Source organism: Peromyscus eremicus, chromosome 8b, assembly GCF_949786415.1.
Source record: "Peromyscus eremicus chromosome 8b, PerEre_H2_v1, whole genome shotgun sequence".
Taxonomy (NCBI): Eukaryota; Metazoa; Chordata; class Mammalia; order Rodentia; family Cricetidae; genus Peromyscus; species Peromyscus eremicus.
This window is the reverse complement of record NC_081424.1, coordinates 33,310,703-33,326,475: the sequence shown is the minus strand read 5'-3', so window position 1 is coordinate 33,326,475 and position 15,773 is coordinate 33,310,703. Positions and strand designations below refer to the sequence as shown.

Here is a 15,773-nt window from a genome sequence, read left to right as displayed (position 1 = left end):
CACTGTAGGTGAGGTAGTTTGAATAAGAACGGCTCCCATGAGCTCATAGATTTGAGTGCTTGGCCACCCAGTAGTGACACTATTTGAAAGGATTAGGAGGTGTGGCCTTGTTGGAGGCAGGATGTCACTAGAGGTGGGCTTTGAGGTTTTTCAAAAGCCCAAGCCAGGCCCAGTGGCTCTCTCTTCCTGCTGACTGAGGATCTAGATGTAGAATTCTCAGCTTTTTCTCCAGCACCACATTTGCCTGAGTGCCTCCAGGCTGTCCTCCATGATAGTGGACTAGCCCTCTGAGACTATAACAAGCTCCAAACAAATGCTTTCTAAGAGTTGCCTTGGTGATGATGTCTCTTCACAGCAATAGAACACTAAGACAGTAGGACTCTATCCCCTGTCCCGTCCCAGTTACTCCTCACAGGTAACCCTTCAGAGGCTTTGTTTCAATGTTGTAACAACTATGATTAATACGTTTTTTAAAAAAGGACTGATTACAGTAACAGAATCCTGCTTTAGTGGTATACATTTGCAGCATTGGTTCCTCTTTTCCAGGAGGTAGAATAGTAAACACGCTCATTAGTTTATTCAAAGGAGTCAGTTTTAAAAGGGACCCTGGTCTTGGTACTGAACCAACTGTCTGTCCTGTGTGACCTCAGTTATCTTTTCTCTCAGTTCCATGAGGCAGCTGTTGCTGTTGTCAATACTTTACTCCTACTACAACCGTGGCTCATGAGTTGCAGAGTTTGGACACGCACAGAGTTATTCTGACCCCAGTCTGTGACTCCGTGACAGACACAAGCAAAGCATGATGCAGGGTGTTTAAGGCATTGGGTTATATATTTGTTTATTCTTGCTTCATTTGGATCAATGTATTTACTGTCATTGATTAAAGCATCTTAAGAAAAATGGAGAGGTTAGGCTCCGTCCATTTTTCTGCCCCCACTCTGACAGTGAGCAACTAGGCTTCATTGTGATGCAGTGCAAATGTGTGCTTCATCCGACACATTATTTCAGACAAGGAAATAAAACCACAATTTTCAAGGCTATTGGAAACAATAGTCTTAATTTAATGTTATTTTTGGACATAGGAAGGGTTTTTTTCCCCCCTACATAAGCAAGTTTGTGGTTTTGAAGGGTCTTGCTCATCTCTGTGTGGAAAATGCCTAAAAACAAACCACTAGAAATTTGAAAAAAACAGCTCCTTCCTCAACTGTCACTGAACAAAGATTTAACTCCTCCCACCAACGGTTTCATGTGTTTCTCACACAACAGGGAGGTCTGGGCTCTAGGTTTGAAATGCTGACAGAAACGCACACTTCCTCTCAGATGAAATCCTTCAATCTGCAGGTTAAGCATTTTGTTCTTTAAAATGACATGAGATGTGTGTCCTCAGAAAGCAACTGAAGAGGTCAGTGTTTGATTCTAGAGGAAACCAGAAGTATGAACACCATGGTTCCTCAACCAGAAATCTTCCAATTGACTTAAAATACCAGATCATGCTGGGCACTTTTCTTCCACTAGAAAAGCAGGCCTACTTTGGTATTTAAAAAACAACAACAACAACAACAAAACAACAACAACAAAAAAAAACTTTAAATAACTTAAAATAGATAATAGCCAATAAATGATTTCTATGACCATAAGCAATAGAAAATTAATTTTCTAAGCCATATTTGTGGATATCTAGCTTAGCATGTGTTCTTGGAAGATATGCATGCATTAGTCCAGCTACTCCATTACTATCGCTATTTCCACTATTGGGGGTACAGAGAATCAAAGATATGGTCTTTCTTGTCAGGGAGCTCAGAATTCCTCTAGTAGACAAACTCAAGTGCAATTAAGTCCAACACAATATGCTATTATATTAATAGCCCAAATAGAATGTCACGGTATTGTGCAGAGAAGAATTAATTCTTCCCAAGCATTAGGGAAGGCTTCCCAGAGGAGGTGATATTTGAGCTAAGCCTTGACAGATGATATATGTTTTTGTTCAGATAGGAAGCAAAGGAGAAAGAGGTAGGTGGGCTAAGGGAGTTTGGGCAGTAGAGGGCAGGAGAGTGAGGAGAAAAATCCCAGGGAAAGAAAAGGAAGTGACTGCTTGTATTATATGCTCCCCCCTCAAAAAAAGTTCTAAAAATCAGTAAATCTTTCTACGTTCAAACCTACAGTGCAAGAAACCAACCTGGGAAAGTAGATACAGAACTTAAATACTCTAGGGTATTTCCTGATTTATGAACCAGGGAAGTGCTCATTTGGAAAAACAGAACCTCTGGGTTTTTGGCTGTTCTCCAGTGCCTAAGCGGCTACCAGGTTTCCTGTTCAATGTCTGGCATGAAGTGCCTGGATGGGCATGAGGTTTGCTGTGTCTTCCTTGGGCTTCCTGTCAATGCATAAGGCAGAACTCTCCCTCAGAGTCCAAAAACCCCTAATTTAAACCCTCAACTTAAATCATTCCCAATCCAACCCCTCCATCATGGCCCCATCTACATTGGGTCCTTTAGTATCTACTTCACCTCCTTGACAGGTATGTATTCACGGTCCTGATTCTCCTAGAAAGATGTTTTGGTCACATACATTGAATTCAGTTTGCAGTTATTTTCTTCCCTAAAACTATACTTTAAAGTTATAGTTATAAGCCACAGGGGAAATATCTCTCTCTCTCTCTCTCTCTCTCTCTCTCTCTCTCTCTCTCTCTCTCTCTCTCTCTCTCTTCTCTCTCTCTCTCTCTCCTTCCCTTCCTCCCACCCCTTCTCTCTTTCTCTTTGTGTGATCAAGAGATCAAGTTTCTCTATGAGCCTTCTCTATGAGTATCAACTAGTGAATAATGTGGAATCCCTAAGTCAGTCTGGTACTGTCCACGTGACATGATTCATAGTCCCAATACAATGAAAGTAAATCCACTTAAGATAATACATAGTGTGGGGTTTCAGGAATCTTTCCAGTTACCAGTTTAGGAGGTAAAAAAAAAAAAAAAAATCATCTACTGTTCAGAGCTCATAAGAATGGGAGTGTGATCCTGCATTTCTAACAGTAAAATTTCACAGTTCAAAATAATGCTCCCACTTAGCTCAGAGCTGGAGAGCCAGCCACTCCCTCTCACACTGTGCTGGCATTACAGGTTCTGTTTTCTCCTTTTCAAATGACTTATAGAACATCTTCCCTCAGCGCCTAACCAGTTCAGGGGCAATGCCTGGACTGTAGCCTAGCTTTCCAGTCAATGTACATCACCTCAAATAAATTGTATGTTAAACACAAGCCCAACAGAATTAGACAGTAAAAGCTAAGGTTTGGTACCGCCTCAGTAGAAAGTTATTTTCACGTAATGTTCTTAGTTATTACTTTCTTCAGAGTCGTGTGATTGTTACTAAATTCAAATCTACAAACTTGTGATGTAAACAGAACGCTATGTTCAAACACTTCTTTCTGCTCAATGTAGTGGCGCATGTACCTGTAACCCCAGCATTTTTTCTCCTTTCTCCCTCCTTTTCTCTCTCTCTATCTCTCTGTGTCTTTCTCTGTCGCTCTCTGTCTATCTCTGTCTCTATCCTGCCCCTCCATAAGTATCAAACCTAGAGCCTTGTGTGTCCTAGGCAAGTACTCTACCACTGAGCTGCACCCCACCTCCATTTGAAAATTTCTCATTACAAATGAATGAATGGTTCAATTCATCAAGTACTTGGATCTTACTGTCAGTAGAATAATCCTTTGTGATACTATACACTAAGAAGGTAAAGTTTTCTTATTACTGAATATTTTTATTCATAGAAATGGATAGGTAATTAGGTAATTGTCATTATTACAAAGGGCATAAAAGCTATCTGTGAAGAATCACAGTGACAATGAGAAGAAGAATTAGCAGAGGTAGTTCAAACAAATATTTACCCCTTGAATATCCCCCCAGGAAGTCTGCCCCTGCACACCCAAATACAGAAAAGGAAAATATGCTGAAGATGGTCGACCTGCCTAAGCTTATCTGTAAATCCTCTCTGTGTGAAATTCATCTATCAACACAGACCAATGAGAATTGTTTGCATTTGTGTTTAAACTCAGGAGGAAGGAATTAGGATTCTCCACACTTGACTGGGAGTAAAACAATCCTCTTAGGCAAAGCTCTGGGAGTTTTTTTCACTCTATCAAGAGATATGAAGGTCTGCATAGGCCATGTGTTCTCAACTGGGAGAAAATTTTCTACTATCCAGTATAACCAGATGATGTCCGGAGTCACTGCCATTATGCAGGAGGCAGGGTCTTGGGGAATCCAGCAAGTAAATCCAGGGTACTTACTAAACATCATGCCATGCTCAAGAGAACACTCCCTTGAACAAACGCTCCCATCCCAAACCCCAATAATCAGAATTTGAGAAACTATGATTTAAACATATTAATGGGAGAGAGTCAGGGTATGCATCCATTGTATCACATTTCTACAGATGCCCCCAGCTACGGGTCAGCTGCTGTACTTTGAAGATCAGCATTTAGCTTCCCACTTTTACCTCTGCTTCATCTTGCTGTCCACTGCATAGCAGTCCAAGGACTGAGTGGTAAGTTGTAGAAATAGAGATGTTAATCATTTCCAACTCTTGCTGGTGAGGTAAGAATCATAAAAATATCTGAAAATTTTTCTTAAGTTTACATAGAGTTCATCATGTCCATGAATTATTGAAAATGTGTGTCCTTACTTACAACCAATCAATACCTCCGGGCTTCAAAAAGCAAGTGGGGACAAGAGTTTTAGTCATAAAATAACAGTATTATTGTACAGTGTTTTTTATAATTGTTTAGCTTAGTTAAGGAACCACATTAACTCAAGCCCAAATACAACTAGATGATTGTAAATATTTGATTAAAAAAATCACACAATGTTAAGTTGTGTAAGCTGAATTTTGAGAATGCACAATCTCTGCACATAGAGCTCTAAATACAGCCTCAGATTTACCAAGATGACTCCAGAATGCCCGGTTTCTATAATTAAAGACAGTTTTGGTTCACAATTTAAGGTTAAAGAAGGAAAACCCTTACAAGTCTAACCATCTGGATCACTGGGAGTGTTCTACTGAGTAGTACAACCAAAATCATACCACTCAAGTAAGGCGCCATTCTTCATGGTTTACATAGGTATAGCTACGTAATCCTCATTTAAAAACTCATGCAGCATGTTCTATAGCACACAAGAAAACAGTCAAAATCACACGAAGCAATGAACTAGCTTTTCTGAAGCCTTTTTTTTTTTTTTTTGTCAGAACTGGAATTTGAACCTAAGCAGCCATATCCCTGGTTCCCATTATGCTTAGGAACTGGGTCCCTCACATTTTAAAGTTCTGTGAAATGCCCACATCTCCAGAGATTTTCAGAATCTTTCTCTTACCCACTAAAGCATTGGGTTGGGGCTGGAGACATGGCTTTGTGGTTAAGAACACTGACTGCTCGGCCAGAGGACCCAGTTTCAATTCCCAGCACCCACATGGCAGCTCACAACTTTAACTGTCTGTAACTACAGGTCTAGGGGACCCGACACCCTTACACCTGCAAAACACCAAGCCACATAAAAATAAATAAATATTTTTTTTAAAAAACATTGAGTTACTAATATTTGGGTAAAAATCACGCATTGTACAATCCCTCCCTCATATGCAAATACACATGACACATATACACATGTGCACACATGCACACACACATGCATGTACACACACACCAGAATGTAAATATGCATGCATATGTATACGGACACACAGTACAATCAATAGTCTAGGCTAGTAGGTTAGCAAGCCTTCAGGGACCCACTTGTCTGTGTCCCAAGTCTGGGCCTTGCTCTGGACTCAGGGCTCCAATTCTACTGAGTTAATATCCTAAATCCCCGAAGTTGCTCATAAGTTTTCCAGCCATGCAATGGTCATGGTTTCTTCCTATTGTTACCAGTCTCATGGCAGGGATGGGTGTCCACTCTCAGCAGCATTGCTCTCACACACAGTTTTATTCCCAGGAAATTTTAGTACCACAGACTTATGTGTCAAGCGATGCACCGTGTGCTGGAGAAAGAGAGATGACAAGCATAGCTGAGCCCTCCGACCGGTTCTCATCGTGAGCAGGCTTTAGATAGCAATATGTTTCCAGTCAATGTGTGAAGTGCTATGTATGCTAAAGGTAAAACGTGTACGCTTCAGGAGGAAAGGAAAAGGAATATCCAACTTGGGCTCTAAAGGAGGTCTTGAATACTTTGCATTCCAGATCTTGGGAAAGAGGTAGAAATGGAAGTTGCAGGGGCAAGAAAAGATACAGCGAAGGTAAGACCACAGGCACAAAGAAACAAAGTGGGAGGGACCTAAGTGCATTTGAGAAGTGCAGCTTTCCCTGTGGCTGGAGAGAACATGTCTTGGGAGTGCTTGTTGAGAGAGGAAAATGGCAATCTGGTCAATGTTCTAAGTATGAAGGATACTGCAGGTCCTGTTGGGAATTCTGGAATCTGCTTTGTAGGCAACAGAGAGTTTTCTACAGATATTTAATGATAGGCAGGACTTTAAAATAACTATAAACCAATGTGAATATTTGAGAAATAAGAAACTCTTAAAAAGACGGTGAAACTTAGTCCAGGACAGTCCAGAAGAAGCATTAAGATGTCACAATTACAGTCATTATGACAAAGAGTACTGTGACCAGATCTATACAGAACAAGTGTCCATCCACTATGAATGCCTGAGGTTTAAAACTGCTGAGTTGGTTACAGTAACTGATCCATTGTGCTAAGATTTTCAGAGAAAGGTGTGAAAACAAGTATATAAGGCACAAAAAGCCCCAACATCTTCAAAATTATATTGAGTAGTGGGGGTAAAGCTCCTCATCTCCTGTTAACTTTTGCATGTCTTCAGTAGTATCAATAATTAAAAACATTTAGAAAGCATTTTTCAGTGCCAAAACGTTTACTCAGCATCTATGAAGAAAGCCTTTAATAACTAAAAGCAACATCTCATGATATAAAATAGAGCTAAATTAAAATTCTTTTGATCTAGCTGAAACAGAACAAAATATTACCATCATCTTAACCCCTAATGTTCATGTAAAAACAATCTCTCAGTATGTTTACGGAGATTTGTAGTGTGTGTGTGTGTATGTGTGTGTGTGTGTGTGTGTGTGTGTATGTATGTATGTGATGTTCCACTGTGTGCCATCCATACGCATGTGTCAAAGGACAGTCATTCCTCAGGTATTGTTCACCTTTCTTTTGAGTCATGATCTCTCACTATTTAGAGCTTACTAAATAGTCTATGCTGGTAGGCTCACAAGCCTTCAGGGACCGACTTGTTTGTGCCCAACCACTGAGATTATAAATGCATGACACCACATCACACTGTACTTTTTTTTTAACGTGGATTCTAAGGGTGAACTAAATTCAATTCCTCTTCTGAGATATCTCCCCAGTCCAAGATGTACATTCTTAGTTACCTACCAGAAACACAGTTTGAGCTTACAGGCAGACTTGGAGAAGGAAATTTGAATGTGACTTACCCACATCGTGATTAAGTTGTCTAAAATTTCCTAGGTCATACCCACACACGAAAAGACATTTGCATTCAGGTACAAAAGCTTGGGGAAAAGGAATAGCTAAAAAAGAGCTCTGTAGACTCTCCAAGTCATTACTGCTTTTCAGCATCCTGGGAACATTATATTAGAAATACCCAACGTCTTAATCACAGCATTTGTGTCTTTTCAAATCTTGAGGCATTAAGGAGTTCAAAGCCAGAGATGAAATGTAAAGAAAAGATCACTCCTCCGGGAATATGCAGAGGTCTGCGAATCGTATATATGACCTTGTAGAGATTAGGCCTCCTTGTGTGAGGTACACCTAGTTGATTAAAGATAGAATTTCAACCTTAATGCTGTTGCTTTTGTGAGCAGAATTAAACTTAATAGTATATGAATATAGATTTTTATGATTTAATTGGAGTCTTTGGGGAGAAATGCCCCTTTCATTTTGCAAAGAAAGCGGGGGAAGAATAACAGAAACAGTAGCAGTAGTTGACATGAAAATCAAGTCAGATGAATTTAAGCCAGTGATTGTGAGTCTTCATAAAGTCTTTAAAGAAGAGCTGTACCAGGAAAGCCCGCACAGAGGTACCTAATGTTTGTGTTCTGCCTCAGCAAGACAAGAAACTACATGTGGAGAACATTTGCACTGGTTTTTATGCTCTCCGCATTGAAGGCAGAGATCAGTGAATAGATTATTCTAGCCACAGTCACATGAACAGAGCCTTTCCTGAAGCACTACAATGGATATTCTGTGGTACTTGAGAGTCTGTTCATTTGCTTGTTTGTTATGACATGGAGTGTTTTTACATGATGTAGTCCAACCTCCAGTTTATGAGGTCAAATCTTAGTTCACGTGATCCTCCTGCCTCAGCCTCTCCAGGAACTGTGACTCTAGAGGCTCACATCATCACTTTTTAATGATGATACACTATATAGATATAGAGCAGGTACTCTGCATTGTGATAAATAGGCTTGTCGTTTTTTGCAGTTATTTTCATACGCCCGGAGATTCTTGTAGAGAATTCCAAGGGCACAGACAGTAAAAGATGAGGGTGATGAGTAATTCTTAGGCTATGCACTCCTGAGTCACACGGAGCCCTGACATCCCTCTGGCAGGCACACTGTCAGCTTTTACTTGAATAAAAGAGGCCTGTAGCGAAATAGATAAAAACGTAACAGTGAGAACCGCTGACTTCCTACAAAAATACATTAAAGTTTTAAAAGAGTTATTAATGGGAAAAATGTTCACCTAGAGAGAAAACTTATACATGCAAAGTGTAATAACCATATAAATTTAAAGGATTTCTGAAACATAACCGGGACCCTTACAATTTCAGCCTTTCCTCTAGAAACCCAATGCACACGCCTAGACACTTTGTTCCTTAATAGCTGGCTGAACATAAAGGTGTAGATTGATTCTTAATCAGCTGTCAAGCTCGCATAACACCATCAAGAAAACTGGTAACATCAAACCTAAGGCTAAAGCTTGAAAAGCAAAAGAAAATCCTACAAGTAAATTAAACATTCCATGGAGATGGTCACGAATGCTTGACGATTGCAAAATTTCGCAAAGCATTTCCATAGGATCAGTATTTATTACCAACCTTTCTGATTTGGCCTATTTGGGCCAAGCACTTGCTGTTACTTATGTTTCCTTGCATAGGTATTTAAGGTCCTGGTGAGATTGCTCAGTGAGTAAAGACAATTGCCACCACTACTAAAGAAGACCCAAGTTCCGTCTTGGAACCTAGTTGGTAGAAAGAGAGAACCAAATCCCTCAAGTTGTCTTCTAGCCTATACACAGAAACACACACACACACACACACACACACACACACACACACACACACATATATATATATATATAATACTGGACATTTAAATGTGTTTCAGTTCATTACATTACATTTTGTGGCCTGTCTCAAACAACACTACAAAATTAGAGGTACAATTTTAATTTCAAGCACAAGTACCAGGCAGTGTACAATTAAGCTTATTTTCCTAACATCTAGTTTCTCTTAGGTAACAAATAAGGCACACCCTCACGCCCCTTCCTTCAAAATTCCCACACAGACCTGGCGGGAGCCACTGCCTAGCCTGATGCTTGAGAGGAAGTGTGGTGGATCACACTGCGAAGTTAGGATCTTGGCTCCATTCGCTGCTGTAAAACTGGATCTCAACACTTTCGCCAGTAAAATTGGATGAATAAAAGCATCTACTTGATTCCTTTACAGCATCATCGAAAGGATTAAGACTAGTTAGTCCTATAAACTGTGTACAACAGTGCTGCTAGCTAGCCCATCAGAGAGGTCATGATGAGCCCACAGGATGCTGACTTGTACTGACAGGTATCTGGCAACTCTTAACTGATTTTATTTATAAGCATATTTTAAGATATAAACATACTTAAGAAAATATAATCTTAGACATAAAATTTCATGACATCAACATTATACTGGTACAATGAGACTTCGGTTCGAAAATACCCAAATGTGATAACAGACATTGTCTTCCAACCCAACAGAACTACTTATTGGATAGTCTTAAATGTCCTAGTATGACAGTGTGATTCTTTCTTCCATGGTCCAAAAGGATATTGAAATAAAATAGCTTGCTACCTGTAAAAATGTTTTAAATGATGAATATGTTTCATTAAAATGTTTGATATGGAAAAACATTTCTGATGTCTTTATCCAGTGTCTTTCCCTATCGACCACGTACTGAAAGTAGAGGGTGAGAAAAAGGCCAGGCCAATACTGAAAGGTTTCAAATATCAAACTATACTATTAGGTCAGTGCTAAGATCAATTAGCACCTTTGAATGACAGAGAAGGTTATGTGAGACTTAGAGGCACCTCTTTGAAACTGTCTTAAACGTCCCTATAAATGTGAGCCTGACGGCTCAACACGGTTTCTGTTTTTAAAATTAATCAGTTTCATCTCTGTCTCTGGAAAAGAGAGAGGAGGGTATGGATAGCGGTGTGCCCAATTTTTTGCACCCCTCTAGAACCAACACATGGATAGAGCAAGAATAAAACACAGGAGTTCAGAAGAAAGTGAGGCCTCACTAGGGCATATACACTAATGTGCTGGGCCACAGCATTTATTCAGTGACAGTAATGTTTACAAAGTCTTCAGACCTCTTAAAGCCAGCAAAGTGGCTTGTGACACTTTTGAATATGGGGTTCTTGTTTATTTTCTTCCACTCAAGTTCTGGCTCAATGACGCCAAGTTTGGCTCCGTGCACAATTTAATGAATATTCAATTCCTTGCACTCAGACACATCAAGCTGTGAAATGCAGCACTGAACATGCTAACCGTTCAACACGCTCTTGTACCTAACCCATCTGGAAGGCAAATGCCTGAAAGAGCATGTCGTTTCTGAGTTCACCAGGAAAATTCCATGAGAGGAGTCTGTACACACCGCCACTATCCATTCCGGGGTGGTGTTGATTTCCTTCACCTAGTAACCATTGTAATAAAATCCCCCAACTGTACTTCTGAATACAATTAGTTTAAGATACTCTACTGAGACACACAGTGTAAGAGTTGAGAGTGTGGAAAGGTAATGTTCATTCGAAAAAGAAACTGTCAGAGTTTTATTCTCACCAAGAAGATATCTAAGCAATCGGTAAAGGTTTGCCCAACTCTTCCATGATAGGATTCCATACTTCTGATGGCAGACTGTTCAGTTTGTTTCTCAAATGAGTGATCTGAAATATTTACAACCAGACAGTACCTAATTTTAGGTTTTAAGTGCTTTAACAGCTCCATGAAATATGATCAGCAGCTGCAGTACAGAACTATGGTGAATAAACTCCCTGCAAAGGGGGGCCTGTTTCTACTGAATGTTGAGTGTTCTTAAGTTTACCCAGTAGAGAAAAAAAAGAGAGAGAAAGATAATGTAAAACCTAATAAATGCTCACAATTCTTAAACTGCTTAGCACTTCACTGAATCTCAAAAGGGATTATCTTTCTTCTTGAATTCTGCATAAAACCCGTGGGCTTCCCCTGCATGAAAGTGAAAAAATAAAAACAAACCTTTAATTTTATTATCTAAAAGTTAGAACGTGAATTTTCTAGAACCCTAACTTTCCTATTCACAGCCATAGATTTTTCTATCATTTTACCCTTTCAAAACTTCTACATAATTTCACTCCAGTTCATCACATTTAATAAATGAAGTGCCAAGCCACATAAATATATTTTTAGACATGGCATCAGCCATGCAGAACTTACACCAGTGACTAAAAACACGAAACTGGACACTGCATTTCCCATTGCTATGTAAAATTTATTTACACCGTAAATCACAATATAAATAAAATTTAGAGATGGAGAATACATATTATATAATATACGTTTAAATGGCAGACCACCCACCTGCAAATCCTTTTTCAAAAAGAAACTTTTCTACAAAGACAGTTTTTCCATCCAGCTTTTAGAAAATACCTAAACTATTTCTTAATGAGAATAAAATTGTTCTCAAATCAATGTGTTTTTACACAAGTTACAGGCTTTGAAGGTCTTTTATCTGCATGTGTTAGCTAACACAATCCTACTTGTGAATACATACGCAGTTTGTTTTGGAACTGAGAAGCCAAATTTGTAATGTTCAGTGAAATCAACACTAACAAACAGGGAAGACTTGAATACATTTTTCCACGTATAACTGTGAAATCCCATTGGATGAGGTGGTCTCACAATGTGAAAGCTTGTTTCTTTTCACCTGCTTCGCAAAGGTGAATGGGCTTTTGAACACCTCCTTATTTCAGACCCTCACCTAGTGGGAGGACTATGCCTGGTCCTTAATCAATTGTAAGAATACGAGGCTTGAAGTCAGCTCAACTATATTAAGGCCAAAGCTGCTGCTGTTGACGGTTTTGATATTTGTTTTTTTTTAGCATTCATGAACAGACATTACCAAAAAAAAAAAAAAAAAAAAAAAAAAAGTTTTACCTTTGAGTTACCTACGACCTTTAATCAGGTGGAACAATCTATTTTTCCGGTTTGTAAAAGCGAGGAACATCTATCTACGTTGGGTCTGATGGCCACAAAACTCAGATTCTGGCAGTCCTTCATCATACGCAAAAAAAGTCTGTCTCGTGTTGCTATTGCTTTTATATTTCTTGGGATAACATATTTTTTCAAAGTACAAAATGTCTTTGAATCCAAACCTCTTACAATGCACCACAAAACGTATCAAATTATTTTGTTTTACAATTCTCTCCTTTTTGATTCCCCTAGTTTTTGTTTCTTGGGTATAAGCTTGAATACATATATATGTATATATTTTTTTTCTTTAAAAGGTAAACAAAAAAGTAGGCACCGTTTCTGCTTAAACATCAAACTTTAGTGAGGAGTTGTATCAAATACAAGTCTTGTCCTGGAGAAGTCTTAAAAATAAAAATGAGAATTAAATAAAACAAAAAGAGGAAAAACTCAACAAACAAAAAGTTATGGTCCACTTTGGACGCTGTCAGTCACTCACGGGTAAATGAAACTTCAGAAGTTGTTGATGGGAACCCATGGTTGCTAAATGCTCCTAAAGACTCCCACCTAAGTCCCCCAGGAGCCCGCGCTGAAACTGACAAACGTCCAAAGGTGCAAAGAGGCCGTCGCTAAAAGAAGAGCAACAAAATGCCATATTCAAGAAGATGTATTTCGCTCCAACAATTACGTTGATCCCAGAGTGCCGAGCCAAAGGGGGTAAGGGAGAAAGAAAACTGTTAAGTATGGGCTCTTAATGTGAAACCCAACCTGTTGGATCTCTTTAGGTATCAGATTTTGGAAGTGTCTGTAATGACAGCCAGGAAAGCAAATTAATGGCCAAGGGCCCACTGGGTTTGAACACGAGACTCCAGTTACCTCCTCACAGATCAAGTACACAACACACACGCACACGGGGGTGCTCCACGTGGAACTGCGCAGAAACCAAAACACACACTCTCCGGGAGCTAGTGGCCACCTAGGTTGTCCAGGCGCGGGGATGCGCACCTTCCTCGTGGCCCTCGGGTTCATGAGAACTCCAGAATGACTCCAGCGCTTCCCATAGTGAAGGAGAAGAAGGCCACACCGATCCCACCCAAATCGCAAACCCGGTTAGCCTCCCGGGAAGCTGAAAGATGGGTGCCTGTGAACCCAGGCGGCTATCACTCCAACCAAGGGGAGGGTGAAAAAAAAAAAAAATCAAACTGCACTCCCTTAGTTTCGCTACCGCTCAGCCACGGGACTTGGTCAAAAACTCCCCAATCTCTCTTAGAGTGGTTCTGAATCTTGAATACAAAGCAAAGAAAAAAAAAATAAGTGCTATTAGAAAAATAAAAAGGAAAAGTTTGGGTTGCTGAGCGGTGCGAAATGAACCGGGCTCACACGGTCTGCCTCCGAGTCCCATTTCACCATGGCCTCCCTAGACCCAGCCGGCTCAGAGAGAAAACCTGCTCTCCCCAACACGGTCCTCTCGTTTGGAGCGGTTAGAATCGCTCCATGGCATCCGTGCCCGGAGCCAATGAAAGCTACTCCTCCGACCAGGCGCCTCTGATTTCACGGACCCTGGCACACTGCAGGAGACATTCGTCCACGCCACATAGAAATGATTAAAGTGCGGTCGTAGCCGCTGTTTAGACGGCGACCTGTACCTGGAGATCAGAGCTCGGCCCCTGAGTACACGCGCGCTGGGCTTCACACACACCCAGGCGCCCTCGGCCCTCCGGGGGACACTGGGGTAGCACCCTGGCTCCGTGTAGCTGGTCATCACAAAGTACTAAATGTCACCGGGTGGGAGTGGGGAGAAGTTGGTGCCTGGCGCCCCGGAGACACGGGGGGCGGGGTGCAGTCAGGTAGGATCTGCACCCTGGACGCCGCAAGACCCATCCTGGGTCCCGCGCCCCGCTTCACAGCTGCCCAGCGGCGAACAAGAAGGATTACTGGGGACCTTAGGGTCGTTGAGGGTCCTTCTAGGCAAAGCGCACCTCTGAGGTCCTAGCGGCCCTGGCCGTGGGACACAGGTCTTAGGTCCCCCGGGCGGGGAGAACCTCAAGGCTCACACACTCTGCCGGCGCGCGTCTTCCATCCCCGCAACCCTCCACAGCACTACAAAGTCGCTCGCACTTTCTAGGGGGACAGTTTGGGGATCCTCCAAATCCGGAACCCCTTGGGCTCCAGGAACCGGGTTGGATGAAGACAGAGGGTACTCACCTCTGGCGGCCTGGACCGCCTCGGGCTCCTGAAGTTCAATTGTCCGTTCCCAGCCCCTAATCCGCGGGTCGGATCTGGGTCTTTACTCTCGTTCCTTCCAGTGTCTAAGTTTTCCCTTCGCGCTGTGTCTCTGGTGAAAACAGGACATCCCTTTTCGGCCACCCCCAACAAATAAGCTTACACAAGTGGGGGAGAAACAGGGCGGGGTGGGGGGAGCCGGCTGCAAGGGGGGTAGAGGGGGGAGGAGGAGGAGGAGGAAAGGAGAGGAGCCAAAAGTCCCGGCGGCCGGCGGGCGGGCGAGCGGCGAGGAAGGCAGAAGAAAAGAGAAAGCGCGCGCGCCCCGGCGTCCCTCCGCAGGTCCCCGCAGCCGGGTCCCCTCTCTAGGGCAGCAGCGGCCCGGCGACGATCGGGTGGAAGTTTTGCGCGCAAGCCGGGAGCCAGCCGGAGCGTGCGCCGCGCCGCGGGCAGCTTCTCACTTGCGCGCGGAGCTGGAGCCCTAGAGGCGGGGGCACGTCGCCGCCGGCGACTTGGGGCTAGGGTGGCCGCTGGGGGCCTGGCGGCAGGCCGCCGGAAGGGCAGAGGACCGTGGCGAACGCAGAAGCCCTTCCTTTTTATTCGATCTCGGGAAAGTGCCTGTTGTCATCGTATTTTCTTTTCTTTTTTTTTTTTTTTTTTGCGGTCTCGCGTGGGGACCGCCGAGGCTCCCGGGGCCCTGCGCGTCTCCGGTGGCGCCGGGGTAATCTCCGCGCCCTCTGCGCCGCCCCACCCCGCCCCCACCCCGCCTGGCTCCGGCCCGCTGCGGCCTCTGGATTGAAGGGACCGGCCAGCCACTGCGCTCCCCAGTCCCCCACCTGCTTCTAGGCTGCGGTCTCCTCCTGACTTAGCTATAGCTCACCCTGTCCCCCGGTGCCGGCCACCGGCCCTCAGTCGTCTCCTTGCCACTTACCCCAAGACAGGAGGCAAAAGGGACTCTGCCCACTTGCAACAAAGTTAAATGCCAACCTACACCAGCTCCGGGAGGGAGCTTTCTCTGGGCTGAGGAAATAGCTTTTTCTGGGG

General features: G+C 42.6%; 1 protein-coding gene across 4 annotated transcripts in view; it reads right to left on the bottom strand.

The window, feature by feature from the left end:
- Positions 1-14,892, bottom strand: part of Eya4 (EYA transcriptional coactivator and phosphatase 4) — a 241,353-nt gene extending 226,461 nt beyond the window's left edge. For 2 of the 4 annotated variants that reach the window (XM_059272649.1, XM_059272652.1), the window contains exon 1: positions 14,715-14,892. The gene's annotated coding sequence lies outside the window, so the exon portion shown is untranslated. The remainder of the gene's footprint in view (positions 1-14,714) is intronic. The other 2 variants (XM_059272653.1, XM_059272648.1) reach the window with 2 other exon arrangements.
- Positions 14,893-15,773: the final 881 nt, after the last annotated feature.